This window comes from Ranitomeya imitator, chromosome 4 (assembly GCF_032444005.1).
Source record: "Ranitomeya imitator isolate aRanImi1 chromosome 4, aRanImi1.pri, whole genome shotgun sequence".
In the NCBI taxonomy this organism is placed as follows: domain Eukaryota; kingdom Metazoa; phylum Chordata; class Amphibia; order Anura; family Dendrobatidae; genus Ranitomeya; species Ranitomeya imitator.
Window position 1 is genome coordinate 134920311 of NC_091285.1, and position 15118 is coordinate 134935428.

Sequence of the window (15118 nt, forward strand, 5' to 3'; positions counted from 1 at the left end):
TTGCAGAGCCCCTAATGTACCTAAACAGTAGAAACCCCCCACAAGTGACCCCATATTGGAAACTAGACCCCTCAATGAACTTATCTAGATGTGTTGTGAGAACTTTGAACCCCCAAGTATTTCACTACAGTTTATAACGCAGAGCCATGCAAATAAAAAATATTTTTTTTTCCACAAAAATTATATTTTAGCCCCCAGTTTTGTATTTTTCCAAGGTTAGCAGGAGAAATTGGACCCTAAATGTTGTCCAATTTGTCCTGAGTACGCTGATACCCGATATGTGGGGGGGAACCACCGTTTGGGCGCATGGGAGGGCTCGGAAGGGAAGGAGCATCATTTGGAATGCAGAGTTAGATGGATTGGTCTGCAGGCGTCACATTGCGTTTGCAGAGCCCCTAATGTACCTAAACAGTAGAAACCCCCCACAAGTGACCCCATATTGGAAACTAGACCCCTCAATGAACTTATCTAGATGTGTTGTGAGAACTTTGAACCCCCAAGTGTTTCACTACAGTTTATAACGCAGAGCCGTGAAATAAAAAATTTTTTTGTTTTCCCACAAAAATTATTTTTTAGCCCCCAGTTTTGTATTTTCCCAAGGGTAACAGGAGAAATTGGTCCACAAAAGTTGTTGTCCAATTTGTCCTGAGTACGCTGATACCCCATATGTTGGGGTAAACCCCTGTTTGGGCACACAGGAGAGCTCGGAAGGGAAGGAGCACTGTTTTACTTTTTCAGCGCAGAATTGGCTGGAATTGAGATCGGACGCCATGTCGTGTTTGGAGAGCCCCTGATGTGCCGAAACAGTGGAAACCCCCCCCAATTATAATTGAAACCCTAATCTAAACACACCCCTAACCCTAATTCCAACGGTAACCCTAACCACACCTCTAACCCTGACACACCCCTAACCCTAATCCCAACCTTATTCCCAACTGTAAATGTAATCTAAACCCTAACCCTAACTTTAGCCCCAACCCTAACTGTAGCCCCAACCCTAACCCTAACCCTAGCCCTAACCCTAGCCCTAACCCTAACCCTAGCCCTAACCCTAACCCTAGCCCTAACCCTAGCCCTAACCCTAACCCTAACCCTAGCCCTAACCCTAGCCCTAGCCCTAGCCCTAACCCTAGCCCTAACCCTAGCCCTAACCCTAGCCCTAACCCTAGCCCTAACCCTAACCCTAACCCTAGCCCTAACCCTAACCCTAGCCCTAACCCTAGCCCTAACCCTAACCCTAACCCTAATCCTAGCCCTAACCCTAGCCCTAATGGGAAAATGGAAATAAATACATTTTTTTTTATTTTTCCCTAACTAAGGGGGTGATGAAGGGGGGTTTGATTTACTTTTATAGCGAGTTTTTTAGCGGATTTTTATGATTGGCAGCCGTCACACACTGAAAGACCCTTTTTATTGCAAAAAATATTTTTTGCAATACCACATTTTGAGAGCTATAATTTTTCCATATTTTGGTCCACAGAGTCATGTGAGGTCTTGTTTTTTGCGGGACGAGTTGACGTTTTTATTGAAAACATTTTTGGGCACGTGACATTTTTTTATCGCTTTTTATTCCGATTTTTGTGAGGAAGAATGACCAAAAGCCAGCTATTCATGAATTTCTATTGGGGGAGGCGTTTATACCGTTCCGCGTTTGGTAAAATTGATAAATCCGTTTTATTCTTCGGGTCAGTACGATTACGGCGATACCTCATTTATATCATTTTTTTATGGTTTGGCGCTTTTATACGATAAAAACTATTTTACAGAAAAAATAATTATTTTTGCATCGCTTCATTCTCAGGACTATAACTTTTTTATTTTTTTGCTGATGATGCTGTATGGCGGCTCTTTTTTTGCGGGACAATATGACGCTTTCAGCGGTACCATGGTTATTTATATCTGTCCTTTTGATCGCGTGTTATTCCACTTTTTGTTCGGCGGTATGATAATAAAGCGTTGTTTTTTGCCTCGTTTTTTTTTTTTTTTTCTTACGGTGTTTACTGAAGGGGTTAACTAGTGGGACAGTTTTATAGGTCGGGTCGTTACGGACGCGGCGATACTAAATATGTGTACTTTTATTGTTTTTTTTTTTTTTATTTAGATGAAGAAATGTATTTATGGGAATAATATTTTTTTTTTTTTTTCATTATTTTGGAATATTTTTTTTTATTTTTTTTACACATTTGGAAAATTTTTTTTTTACTTTTTTACTTTGTCCCAGGGGGGGACATCACAGATCAGTGATCTGACAGTTTGCACAGCACTCTGTCAGATCACTGATCTGACATGCAGCGCTGCAGGCTTCACAGTGCCTGCTCTAAGCAGGCTCTGTGAAGCCACCTCCCTCCCTGCAGGACCCGGATCCGCGGCCATCTTGGATCCGGGGCTCGAGCAGGGAGGGAGGTGAGGAGACCCTCGCAGCAACGCGATCACATCGCGTTGCTGCGGGGGGCTCAGGGAAGCCCGCAGGGAGCCCCCTCCCTGCGCGGTGCTTCCCTGCACCGCCGGCACATCGCGATCATCTTTGATCGCGGTGTGCCAGGGGTTAATGTGCCGGGGGCGGTCCGTGACCGCTCCTGGCACATAGTGCCGGATGTCAGCTGCGATAAGCAGCTGACACCCGGCCGCGATCGGCCGCGCTCCCCCCGTGAGCGCGGCCGATTGGCTATGACGTACTATCCCGTCCAGGGTCAGATAAGCCCAGGGCACCTCGACGGGATAGTACGTCTAAGGTCACAGAGGGGTTAATGACCTTGTAGGGGGCATTCAGAGCAGAATTTCAATATTTGCAGACGACACTAAACTCTGCAGGGTAATCAATACAGAGGAGGACAATTTTATATTACAGGATGATCTATGTAAACTAGAAGCTTGGGCTGATAAATGGCAAATGAGCTTTAATGGGGATAAATGTAAGGTCATGCACTTGGGTAGAAGTAATAAGATGTATAATTATGTGCTTAATTCTAAAACTCTGGGCAAAACCGTCAATGAAAAAGACCTGGGTGTATTGGTGGATCACAAACTCATATTCAGTGGCCAGTGTCAGGCAGCTGCTACAAAGGCAAATAAAATAATGGGATGCATTAAAAGAGGCATAGATGCTCATGAGGAGAACATAATTTTACCTCTATACAAGTCACTAGTTCGACCACACTTAGAATACTGTGCACAGTTCTGGTCTCCGGTGTATAAGAAAGACATAGCTGAACTAGAGCGGGTGCAGAGAAGAGCGACCAAGGTTATTAGAGGACTGGGGGGTCTGCAATACCAAGATAGATTACTACACTTGGGGCTATTTAGTTTGGAAAAACGAAGACTAAGGGGTGATCTTATTTTAATGTATAAATATATGAGGGGACAGTACAAAGACCTTTCTGATGATCTTTTTAATCATAGACCTGGGACAGGGACAAGGGGGCATCCTCTACATCTGGAGGAAAGAAGGTTTAAGCATAATAACAGACGCGGATTCTTTACTGTAAGAGCAGTGAGACTATGGAACTCTCTGCCGTATGATGTTGTAATGAGTGATTCATTACTTAAATTTAAGAGGGGACTGGATACCTTTCTGGAAAAGTATAATGTTACAGGGTATATACACTAGATTCCTTGATAGGGCGTTGATCCAGGGAACTAGTCTGATTGCCGTATGTGGAATCGGGAAGGAATTTTTTTTCCCCAAGGTGGAGCTTACTCTTTGCCACATGGTTTTTTTTTGCCTTCCTCTGGATCAACATGTTAGGGCATGTTAGGTTAGGCTATGGGTTGAACTAGATGGACTTAAAGTCTTCCTTCAATCTTAATAACTATGTTACTATGTATACAGATGACAAGTGAGAAAAAAAAAATGTTCCACTCTCCTGGAAGAGAATTTGTCCAATTATTTATATGCCAGTGTGAGCGAGTCCTTAGGCTGTGTGCACACGATGCAGATTTGTTGCAGAATTTTCTGCATAAAATCTGCACTAAATCTGCATCTCCTGGCAGAATCCGCAGGTGCGTTTTTTGTGCGTTTTTTATGCGTTTTTATGCGTTTTTTATGCATTTTTTTCAGTGCAGTTTTGAAGTGCGTTTTTTTATGCGTTTTTTATGCGTTTTTTCATGCAGTTTTGTAAGCGTTTTTTAAAGCTAAACTATTAAAGTTAAAAAAAAAAATTTGTCCATGTCATGATGTCATTTCCTAACCCTAGCCCTAACCCTAACCCTAGCCCTAACCCTAGCCCTAGCCCTAACCCTAACCCTATTCTAACCTTAGTGGAAAAAAAAAATTATTTATTTTTTTATTGTCCCTACCTATGGGGGTGACAAAGGGGGGGGGGGGGGTCATTTACAATTTTTTTTATTTTGATCACTGAGATAGGTTATATCTCTGATCAAAATGCACTTTGGAACGAATCTGGATCGGAGCACGGGGGGGTGGATCGGAGCACGGGGGGGTGGATCGGAGTGCAGGGGGGTTGGATCAGAGCACGGGGGGGGGGGGTGATTGGAGCACGGGGGTGAGCGGACAAGAGCACGGGGAGAGCCGGAGCAGTGTACCGGACAGATCGGTGGCTTGGGGGGGATCGGTGGGGTGGGGGCACATGTTATATGTTGTATGTAATGTATGTTTTATGTGTGTTTGTGTTTTTAACCCATTGTAGTCAGTCGCCTGACGATGGGACAGCTCTCCCATCATCACATTTCGATGGGAGAAGTAGTCCCACCCGACGAATGACTACAATGAGTCACTACTGACAGAGAGACAGACACACAGACCGACACACACACACAGACCGACACACACACACACAGACACTACATACCATTTCCACCATGCTCTTCACATCGATCCCCATCCGACGGTACGACTCCATTTTCACTACACTCCGCCCACACACTTCCTCCACATCACTGACGTCACTTCCGTCTGCTGCGGTTTTGACACCCAAATCCGCATAAAATCTGCAGATGGTTTTTACATCTGCAGTTTTTATGCAGATTTGACCCACAAAATGGGAGCCTATGGGTGCAGAAACGCTGCAGAACTGCACAAAAGAAGTGACATGCACTTCTTTGAAATCTGCAGCGTTTCTGCACGGATTTTTCTGCACCATGTGCACAGCTTTTTTTTTTCCTATTGATTTTCATTGAATTGTAACTCACAGTGCAGTTCTGCAGCGTTTCTGCTGCAGAAATGCACTAAATCTGCATCGTGTGCACATACCCTTACTGTGCCATATTTAAAGGGTGTTCTCAAGTTTACAGTTACCTATTGCTGGGAGTCCGACCACTGTGGCCCCAACCAATCTCAAGAACTGGAGCTCTGAAGAACCCTGGGTGAATGGAGCGGAGATAAATCATGTGCAGTACAGCTCCATTTATTGTTAATGGGAGCGCAAGAGATTACTGGTCTAATAGAATAGTAAGGTACTGCGCATTATCAATCTCTGCTCCATTGAGCCAGAGCCAAGGTATTCTGACACAGTGATCAGAGAGTTGGCCCTTATACTATTGATAAGGGATAACTTTCAAACTTGAGAACACCCCTTTTATCTGTGATCACAGTGGAGCCATCTTTGTGAAGAGGGTTGTCTCAACTCTACAGGACAGATGCTAAAATGCTGATCAGTGAGGACACAGACAGCCATCCATAGAACAGAGCTCTGACATGCCCTGATAGAGTGCAGTGGAAGCTGTGCAGGCTCCCCAGCCGACAACCCCCAGCAGGCCCTCCAGCACACAACCCCCAGTGAGCCCTCCAGCATACAACCCCCAGTGGGCCCTCCAGCACACAACCCCCAGTGGGCCCTCCAGCACACAAGCCCTAGTGGCCACTCCAGCCCACAAACCCCCATCGGCCACTTCAGCCCACAAACCCCCAGTGGCCACTCCAGCCCACAAACCCCCATCAGCCACTTCAGCCCACAAACCCCCATCGGCCACTCCAGCCCACAAACCCCCATCGGCCACTCCAGCCTACAAACCCCCATCGGCCACTCCAGCCTACAAACCCCCATCGGCCACTCCAGCCCACAAACCCCCATCGGCCACTCCAGCCTACAAACCCCCATCGGCCACTCCAGCCCACAAATCCCCAGTGGCCACTCCAGCCCACAAATCCCCAGCGGCCACTCCAGCCTACAAACCCCCATCGGCCACTCCAGCCTACAAACCCCCATCGGCCACTCCAGCCCACAAACCCCCATCGGCCACTCCAGCCTACAAACCCCCATCGGCCACTCCAGCCCACAAATCCCCAGCGGCCACTCCAGCCCACAAATCCCCCAGCGGCCACTCCATCCCACAACCCCCAGCGGCCACTCCAGCCCACAAATCCCCCAGCGGCCACTCCAGCCCACAACCCCCAGCGGGCCCTTCAGCCCACAACCCCCAGCGGGCCCTTCAGCCCACAAACCCCCATCGGCCACTCCAGCCTACAAACCCCCATCGGCCACTCCAGCCTATAAACCCCCAGCAGCCACTCCAGCCCACAAATCCCCAGCGGCCACTCCAGCCCACAAATCCCCAGCGGCCACTCCAGCCCACAACCCCCAGCGGGCCCTCCAGCCCACAACCCCCAGCGGGCCCTCTAGCCCACAACCCCCAGCAAATTATCACCTATTGCCAAATTGAGATACCCCCCCTTAAAGTTTGTCAAAGGTTTTTTTTTTTTAATAAAAAAGAGTCTCATTTTTCCAGGAACTAAAACCACTCATGTCAATAGTCTGTGTATGGCATTACAGCTAAATCATCTTACTCAGTATCACATGGATGAACTGCAATACCAACCAAGGGCCATGGACAAATGGGGCACTACTTTCAGGAAAAAGCACACCCTTTGACTAATTGTTGTCATTAATAAAACCATGCATTTTTAGAAAACTGCATAACAAGTGACACCCTAATGTACAGTCTATGAGGGACTGCTCTGATAACGGAGCCGTGTACCAGACGGGACCCCCAGCGTTGCACATTGCAGGTTATATACAGCCTAGACATATTCTGTCTATGGGGCAACAGGAAACCATCACAAGTCGACTTTGGCAGAGTGATTGTACAAGCCGAAATCACATCACGGGGTTTTCTTACCAAAATATCACTTGACTGGAGCATAATGATAAAATTATAAGTTCCTCATTCTTCTGACATATTATGTAGTAATTCCTCAAACACTTTATGCAGGAATACTGGCTTCTAACGTCACACATTTTTGCACAATAGGTAGATGCACAAAATCTTTTCCCATTTTTACACCAACTTTCCTGAGAAGTAGGTGATGCTTAGCTGTGCATTCACTAGCATGGGCCAACGGGGTCACCATCATTTACTCTAGTGGCCGCCCTTATAGCAGACATGTGCAGCTCATGACTGGAGCACATCTCTGACTTGGGCAGTCTGAAAGGTGCGACAAACTCATTAAAAGGACTCTGTCCGCACAGAATGATCGTACAAAATGCCAGTCTTGATAAATTATCATCCCCGGACGACTTTTTCAAGTATGTTCTTGACTCAAAACACTGAAACACCTCAGAATAAACCATAGGTACCTGGCTGCCATTGTGCACACATGGTCTGATTTATCCTGCCAGGAGTTCGGAATCTAATGACAATTTCCCTATAAAAAGTTGTGCTGGTTTAATTATTGCCTAATTTATCATTAAGGTGACAAAAATGGAGTGGAAGAGTACACTAAAGCATTGGCACAAACGAGATCCTTTTTTTTGTGTTTCTTTTATTTACCACTTTTCACATCCCAGTGGTTATAGCATGGATCTGTGGAGCGCAGTGGTTCCACCCATACATCACTGCGGAGGTGTAGTGTCCACAGTGCCAAGGTTTGTTGTCGATACGGAGCATTGCCGGTGTTTGCCACGAGGCTCCAGTTACGCAGGCAGGTAAGATGACCATTCACAGGATTGTGTCTATGCTGTTCTTGTAAAATCTATGTCAATGTACTAGTGAATGATATGCAAAATATGTATATGGGCCGGAGGAGTTTTCTTGTATATGAAAGGCACCACCTCTCCATGATTCCACCAATCGCAGGCCAACGTTAGCGCTGGGACACCCTCCTATCCCCAGAATGGGGCTCTGACATGCCCGCTTGGAAGTGGTTCATTTTCTACGGGACCACAGTGAGTACAGACCTCTGCTATATCCACTAGTAAAATAGATAAATAGAGCGTGGGGCCGCACATGCCCAGCCGCTCCATTCAGACGGTGTATGTCTAAGGCTCGTTCTCTGGGTCAGTGGGGTCTCAGTGGTTAAACAGATCTGCACGTTTTATCTCCTATCCATAGGACAGGTCATCTTTAAATGTTTGAGATGAATCTTTAAGTGAATATCTGTGATTACAGTCAGTGATGCTTTAGAAAGGTCAAAAAATTAGTCAAAGAAAGATATAAAATAACAAAAGCGAACATACCGCCGGTGCCCCCCTACTGTGCCAATGGCACTGGTCCAGTGGTCTCTGCCAGGACTGAATGGCCAGGTTCCATATTCACCAACAATATGTACCAGACCAGATATAACCACAACACTGTGTGCCAGCCCAGATATCCCTCAACAATGTGTGCCAGCCCATATACCCAATAGGTGTGCCAGCCCAGATATCCCACAACACTGTGTGCCAGCCCAGATATCCCTCAACAATTTGTGCCAGCCCAGATATCCCACAACACTGTGTGCCAGCCCAGATACCCCACAACATTATTTACCAACCCAGATATCCCACAACACTATGTACCAGCCCAGATATCCCACAACACTGTGTGCCAGCCCAGATATCTCTCAAAATTGTGTGCCAGCCCAGAAATCCCACAACACTTTACCAACCCAGATATCCCACAACACTATGCACCAGCCCAGATATCTAATAGGTGTGCCAGCCCAGATATCCCACAACACTATGTACCAGCCCAGATATCCCACAGAACTGTGTGGCAGCGCAGATATCCTACAACACTATGTAATAGCCCAGATATCCTACAACATTATGTACCAGCCCATATACCTCATATGTGTTCCAGCCCAGATATCCCACAACACTGTGCGCCAGCCCAGATATCCTTCAACAATGTGTGCCAGTCCAGATATCCAAAACACTATGTACCAGCCCAGATATCCCACAACACTATGTACCTTACCTGCCCAGATGTCGCACAACACTGTGTGGCAGCCCAGGTATCCCACAACACTGTGTGCCAGCCCAGATATCCCACAATACTGTGTGCCAGCCCAGATATCCCACAACACTGTGTGCCAGCCCAGATATCCCACAACACTATGTACCAGCCCAGATATCCAACAACACTGTGTGCCAGCCCAGATATCCCTCAACAATAAGTGCCAGCCCAGATATCCCACAACACTGTGTGCCAGCTCAGATATCCCTCAACACTGTGCCAGCCCAGATATCCCTCAAGAATGTGCCAGCCCAGATACCCAATATGTGTGCTAGTCCAGATATCCCTCAACAATGTGTGCCAGCCCAGATATCCCACACCACTGTGTGCCAGCCCAGATATCCCACACCACTGTGTACCAGCCCTGATATCTAATAGGTGTGCCAGCTCAGATATCCCACAACACTGTGTACCAGCCCTGATATCTAATAGGTGTGCCAGTCCAGATATCCCACAACACTATGTACCAGCCCAGATATCCCACAACACTATGTACCAGCCCAGATACCTGATAGGTGTGCCAGCCCAGATATCCCACAACACTGTGTGGCAGCCGAGATCAGTGGCGTATCTGGGGGGGGGGGGGTGTCAGCTGGGGCATGTGCCCCGGGCGCAGCCAGCAGGGGGGCGCAGTCGGGCCGCCTAAAGCGGCGATCCGTAGTATCTCCCCCGGCGGCTGCATTCTGCCGCGCCCCGCACTGGGAGTCAGCTGTTCTCTGTGCCGACTGTCAAGCTGACAGCCGGCACAGAGAAACTGCAGCGCGCCGGCTCCCAGTGTTCAATTGTACTGCATCTGAGATGCGAGTACAATTGAAGCTCTGACTGCAGGGTCATAGCGATGCCAGCAGCGTGATCAGGTCATGTGATCACGCTGCTGACATCACTCGCCCGTGCTGCAGAGCAGAGGCACTGAGACGCAGATCGGTGGTAAGTGCTCCAGTGGAGCTGAAGACACCGAAGGTGCAGGGGGGGATTTAATGTGAGTGGGAATGGGGGGGATATATTGTGAGGGGGTTTTAATGTGAGTGGAGATGGTGGGATTTATTATTGGATTGGGGATATTTAATATGAGTGGAGATGGGGGGATTTATTGTGGGGGGGAGATTTAATGTGAGTGGGGATGGTGGGATTTATTATTGGATGAGGGAGATTTAATATGAGTGGAGATGGGGGGGATTTATTGTGGGGAAGGGATTTAATGTGAGTGGAGATGGGGGGATTTATTGTGTGTAGGGAGAATTGGAGTGGAAAGATGGGGGATTGAATGTGTGAGGGGGAAGATTTGTCATGGGGATGGGGGGATTTAATGTGTGGGGGAGATTTGTCATGGGGATGGGGGTGTTTAATGTGTGGGATGATATTTGGAGTGGGGATAGGGTATTTATTGTGTGGGGGAGATTTGAGGACGCAAAATGAAGAGCAAAGGGGGAGATGGGGGGCATGTATGAGGAAACAATACCGGGGAATGGGGGGGCATATATGAGGAAACAGTATGGGGGATGGGTGCAGACAGTTTGGGGATCAAACGGGAGAATGTATGCAGACACAGTATGAGTAGCGATGTGAAAAACATATGTGGACAGAGTACGGGGAGTGAGGGTGTTGGGATGTGTGCACGCGTAGCATGGGGGGACAGTGTAAGGGCACAGCCAGGAGGGGACAGTATACCAAGGAGGGGGAGTGTGATGAGAGAGTACAGTATAAATACTAGGCCCTATAGGGGGGACACAGTGTGAGGGGACAGTGTGAAAATGGGGGCCGGTATGGAAAGGGGAGGTCCGTGTAAAGAGCATGTACCATAAGAGGGACAGTGTGGGGGTCATATTTTGTGCAGACAATATAGTGAGGGGCAATTTTTCATTCAGGAGCATTATAATGACACTTGTATCTTCAAGGGCATCATGTGAAGATTTTCTGCAAAAGAGCGGAGAAGATGGAAGTCTGCAGCGACGGCTGTGGATGAGAAAACTCATCATGGGGTCTGGACAAGATGAAGAAAAGGAGAACGGCTCCAGAGGCGACGTCATCTATAAGGTACCTGGATATAAATGTTATTTGTGATACTAACTAACTCTCATGTTTTTATTTATGTTAGGAGCATTAAAGGGAATGTCCAGGTTTGTGATGAGTCTGCAGTCATTCTTTGTGACTGCAGACTTCTGACTTCTCACAGTGCGCCCTGCACACTGTCAGGATTCTCTGGTGCTGGTGATTTACGTACATGCATTCACATGCTAACTAGACATGTGTGGCCTCGCTCAATGAAAATGAACTGAGCGAGGCCGGGGACGTCTAGTCGGATTGTGGTCAGAAGTATACAAATCGCATGCTTGTGCTGACATGACTGTTCACCAGCCAGGGAGAATCCTTAAAGTGTGCAGGGCATTAGTTGTGAGAATTCAGAAGCCTGCGATGTCAGGATTCAGCGCTGCAGGTTCCAGTAGTCGTCACATGGACACTTCACTCATATGCAATTTTCATACGTATGGTCCTGTGACATCGAGCTTCTCTTCCCGCTTCTCTCAGTTTTTCACTGAACATTGAGAGCATTAGGGAGAGGAGCTCGTGGGTACATGACTAAGGGCTCCTTTCCACTTGAGAGAAAAAAAACGGTCCGATTTACGGACCGAAAAAACGCATGTAACGTATGCGATTGTCATGCGAGTGTCATGCGATTTTTTTATCGCAACATCTGTATGACATCCGTATTGCTGTCCGATTTTTACGCACGGGTGTCCTTTGAAAAGCCGGTAATTCAGCGCAGTGTACAGTAAAATCACACTGACAGGTTAGATTAGAGTAGATATATACACATAGAATAGGTATATATACATATATGTCAGGGAGACACCTATATATATATATTTAATGCAGCGCTAGATAGCAGAAAAGCCGGTAATTCAATTACCAGCTTTTCCTATCTCCTTCACAAACCTGACATGATATGAGACATGGTTTACATACAGTAAACCATCTCATATCCCCTTTTTTCTGCATATTCCACACTACTAATGTTAGTAGTGTGTATGTGCAAAATTTGGGCGCTCTAGCTATTAAATTTAAGGGTTAAATTGCGGAAAAAATTGGCTTGGGCTCACGCGCAATTTTCTCCGCCAGAGTGGTAAAGCCAGTGACTGAGTGCAGATATTAATAGCCTGGAGAGGGTCCATGGTTATTGCCCATCCCCCCCAGCTAAAACACCTGCCCCCAGCCACCCCAGAAAAGGCACATCTGGAAGATGCGCCTATTCTGGCACTTGGCCACTCTCTTCCCATTCCCATGTAGCAGTGGGATATGGGGTAATGAAGGGTTAATGTCACCTTGCTATTGTAAGGTGACGTTAAGCCAGGTTAATAATGGAGAGGCGTCAATTATGACACCTATCCATTATTAATCCAATTGTATGAAATGGTTAAAAAACACACACACATTATTACAAAGTATTTTAATGAAATAAATACACAGGTTTTTGTAATATTTTATTATCCTGGTAATCCACCTGAAGACCCTCGTTCTGTAAAAAAGGTAAAATAAAAAAACAACAATATCCCATACCTTCCGATGATCAGTCTCGTCCCACGCTGTAAATCCATCTGAAGGGGTTAACTAATTTTACAAGCAGAAGCTCTGCTAATGCAGCTGTGCTCCTGCCTGTAAAACCCTGGGGAATGAATGGAATGTAGGTCAATGACCTGTAGTTACCTTCAGTCGCGGTGATGCGCCCTCTGCTGGATGTCCTCATATGAACTCGAGCCTGGGAACTTTTCAGAATATTTTCCCACACTCGAGCTTACATGGTGCGAGTGCTGTGCGTTTTTTTTGTCGCACCCATTGACTTGCATTGGCGAGTCTCGTCCGAGTATTGCAGCAATACGCAGCATGCTACGCTTTTTTTCTCAGTCCGGTTTCGGCTGAGAAAAAAATCGCAAATGAAAAGACACCTATTGACTAACATTGGTCCGAGTGCAATCTGATTTTTTATCGGATTGCACTCGTCCGTTTTCCTCGCAAGTGGAAACGAGCCCTAAGTGTGCAAATCGCATATGTCCTGGGGGGGGGGCACCAAAATGAATTCTTGGCCCAGGTCTTAGAAACCATAGATACGCCTCTGGGCATGATTTTGCGTACACTCACTATTATATAGCTATAACCTGTTCACAACCTGCTCTTGTTAGTGCAGTTTTCTCTCACAGTCTGCAGAGCTCTCCTGTCCATACAATTACTGGTGGTAGTGGAGCATGTGATCCGACCTGTCCATAAACCTCAACCAATTGAACTCCTCAAATGGGAAACTTGCTTTTCAATTGGAGGAAGGTGATGCATAGGTTTGGTCACATACTCCTCCACCAGCAGCCATTTTATGGACAAGACGTCTATATAGTCTGTAAGGAAAGCTGCAGTAGCAAAAGCAGGAGAACCTGTCAAACATATAAATTAGTAAGTGCCACAATATCATGTTGAGCACGTCAAATAAAGATACAGTGGCCTATCCCTTTAACTCACAAATCAGTATATAGTGGAGGTTGTTCCAGTTTGTTAAGCTTCTGCCACTTTGCTGTGGAGATCTGTTGTCTTAAGTTATATATTTCCCATGTAGCTGAATTGCTCAGTAAAATATTGAAAGCTGTCAACTTCTGCACTCTGTCTTCTGCAAATCCCAAAAATCTACTTTCTGGATTTCTTCCCATTAGGCACTTATCTTCCAGCTGGTGAAAGCTTGTAAAGCTCTGCAATAAGGAAATGATTTGTGGAAAATGAGATTCATTGGAGAGTAGCAACAAATAATATTTAGGAATCCAAGTGGGAGATTGATGATACAAATAAACCTGAAAGATATCCAAATTCTTGGGTAAAGTTCTATGCACAGACGGGAACTGTTGGACCAACCAAGTACCGTTATACCTTTAATAAAGAAATTACAACCTTCCTTAAAAGACGGCAGTGGTAATTTCATTGTGTGCTCCTTTATTTTGGTAAACATTACTGAGATAACCCTTTGCCAAGTCAAAACAGTACAGACCATTGATCATAACTACCTCCTGGGCCCAATAAGACGTTTTACCGTCTGAAAGTTTGACCTCGATAATGTGTTTTTGCTACCAATGCCATTCAGTAAAAATGCATTTACACTACATGAGTATCATGACCGAGCCTATAAATGCTTGTTTCACTACAGCCATGCAATCTAATCAGGCTGTTGACACTCACTGAGCGAGCAAAAAGCTTCATTCATTTGGTCAAATGATTTTTGATTTACCCATACGATCATTGTTCTTGGCAGCACGTTATCCTGTGTAAACAGAACCTGGCAGCCTGTGTTCACTGAACCATTTATTACAGATCTGAAGCACAGTTTGCCTGTGTAAATATCAAGAGATATTTACCAATCGGTTATTAGCGACACAAAATCGGCTAATTAAATGCACCCTTAGGGAGTTATTGGGAGCTTTCTCTTGGCTATTAACGATCAAACTAGTTTTAGGTGCAAACAGTTTACTATATAGTATCAAACATTTAATGGGTTTCTTCAGCATGTACATTTTCTTACATATCATATTGACACCTCAGAAAAGGACATTGGCGAGGTGTTGTGGTATGGGGGTCTTCCTTGCTTCTTAATGAAAGGCTTTATTAGACTAAAGTCAGCTGAACCTGCTGATCTTGACGGGATTTAATGTGCATGTGAGTTTCCCAACTCTCTCCCAACATATGATATTGGCGCGAGAAGGATCGGCATGCTGGAATTCCAATGGCCAATCCTTTTATTCTTCTTGGATATAAGTCGCTGCCAGTGGAGTTTGCAGGTAGCTCTCTCATAGAGAACACATCAGCTAGGTAGAGCCTTCTTATGTATGGGGGAGCTGAATGATCATTCGGTAGACAGCTTTCTTATGTGTATAAGGGCCCATAGGTTCAGCACATGACATAATTCCTTTAACTCTAATTA

The 15118-nt window shown here is 46.0% G+C and overlaps 1 long non-coding RNA gene across 1 annotated transcript; it reads left to right on the forward strand.

The window, feature by feature from the left end:
- The first annotated feature begins 7846 nt into the window (after positions 1-7846).
- Positions 7847-14061, forward strand: LOC138675576 (uncharacterized). Its single transcript, XR_011320692.1, has 3 exons — positions 7847-7880; positions 11067-11205; positions 13863-14061. It is a non-coding gene; the product is annotated as an uncharacterized lncRNA (long non-coding RNA).
- The last annotated feature ends 1057 nt before the right edge of the window (positions 14062-15118 follow it).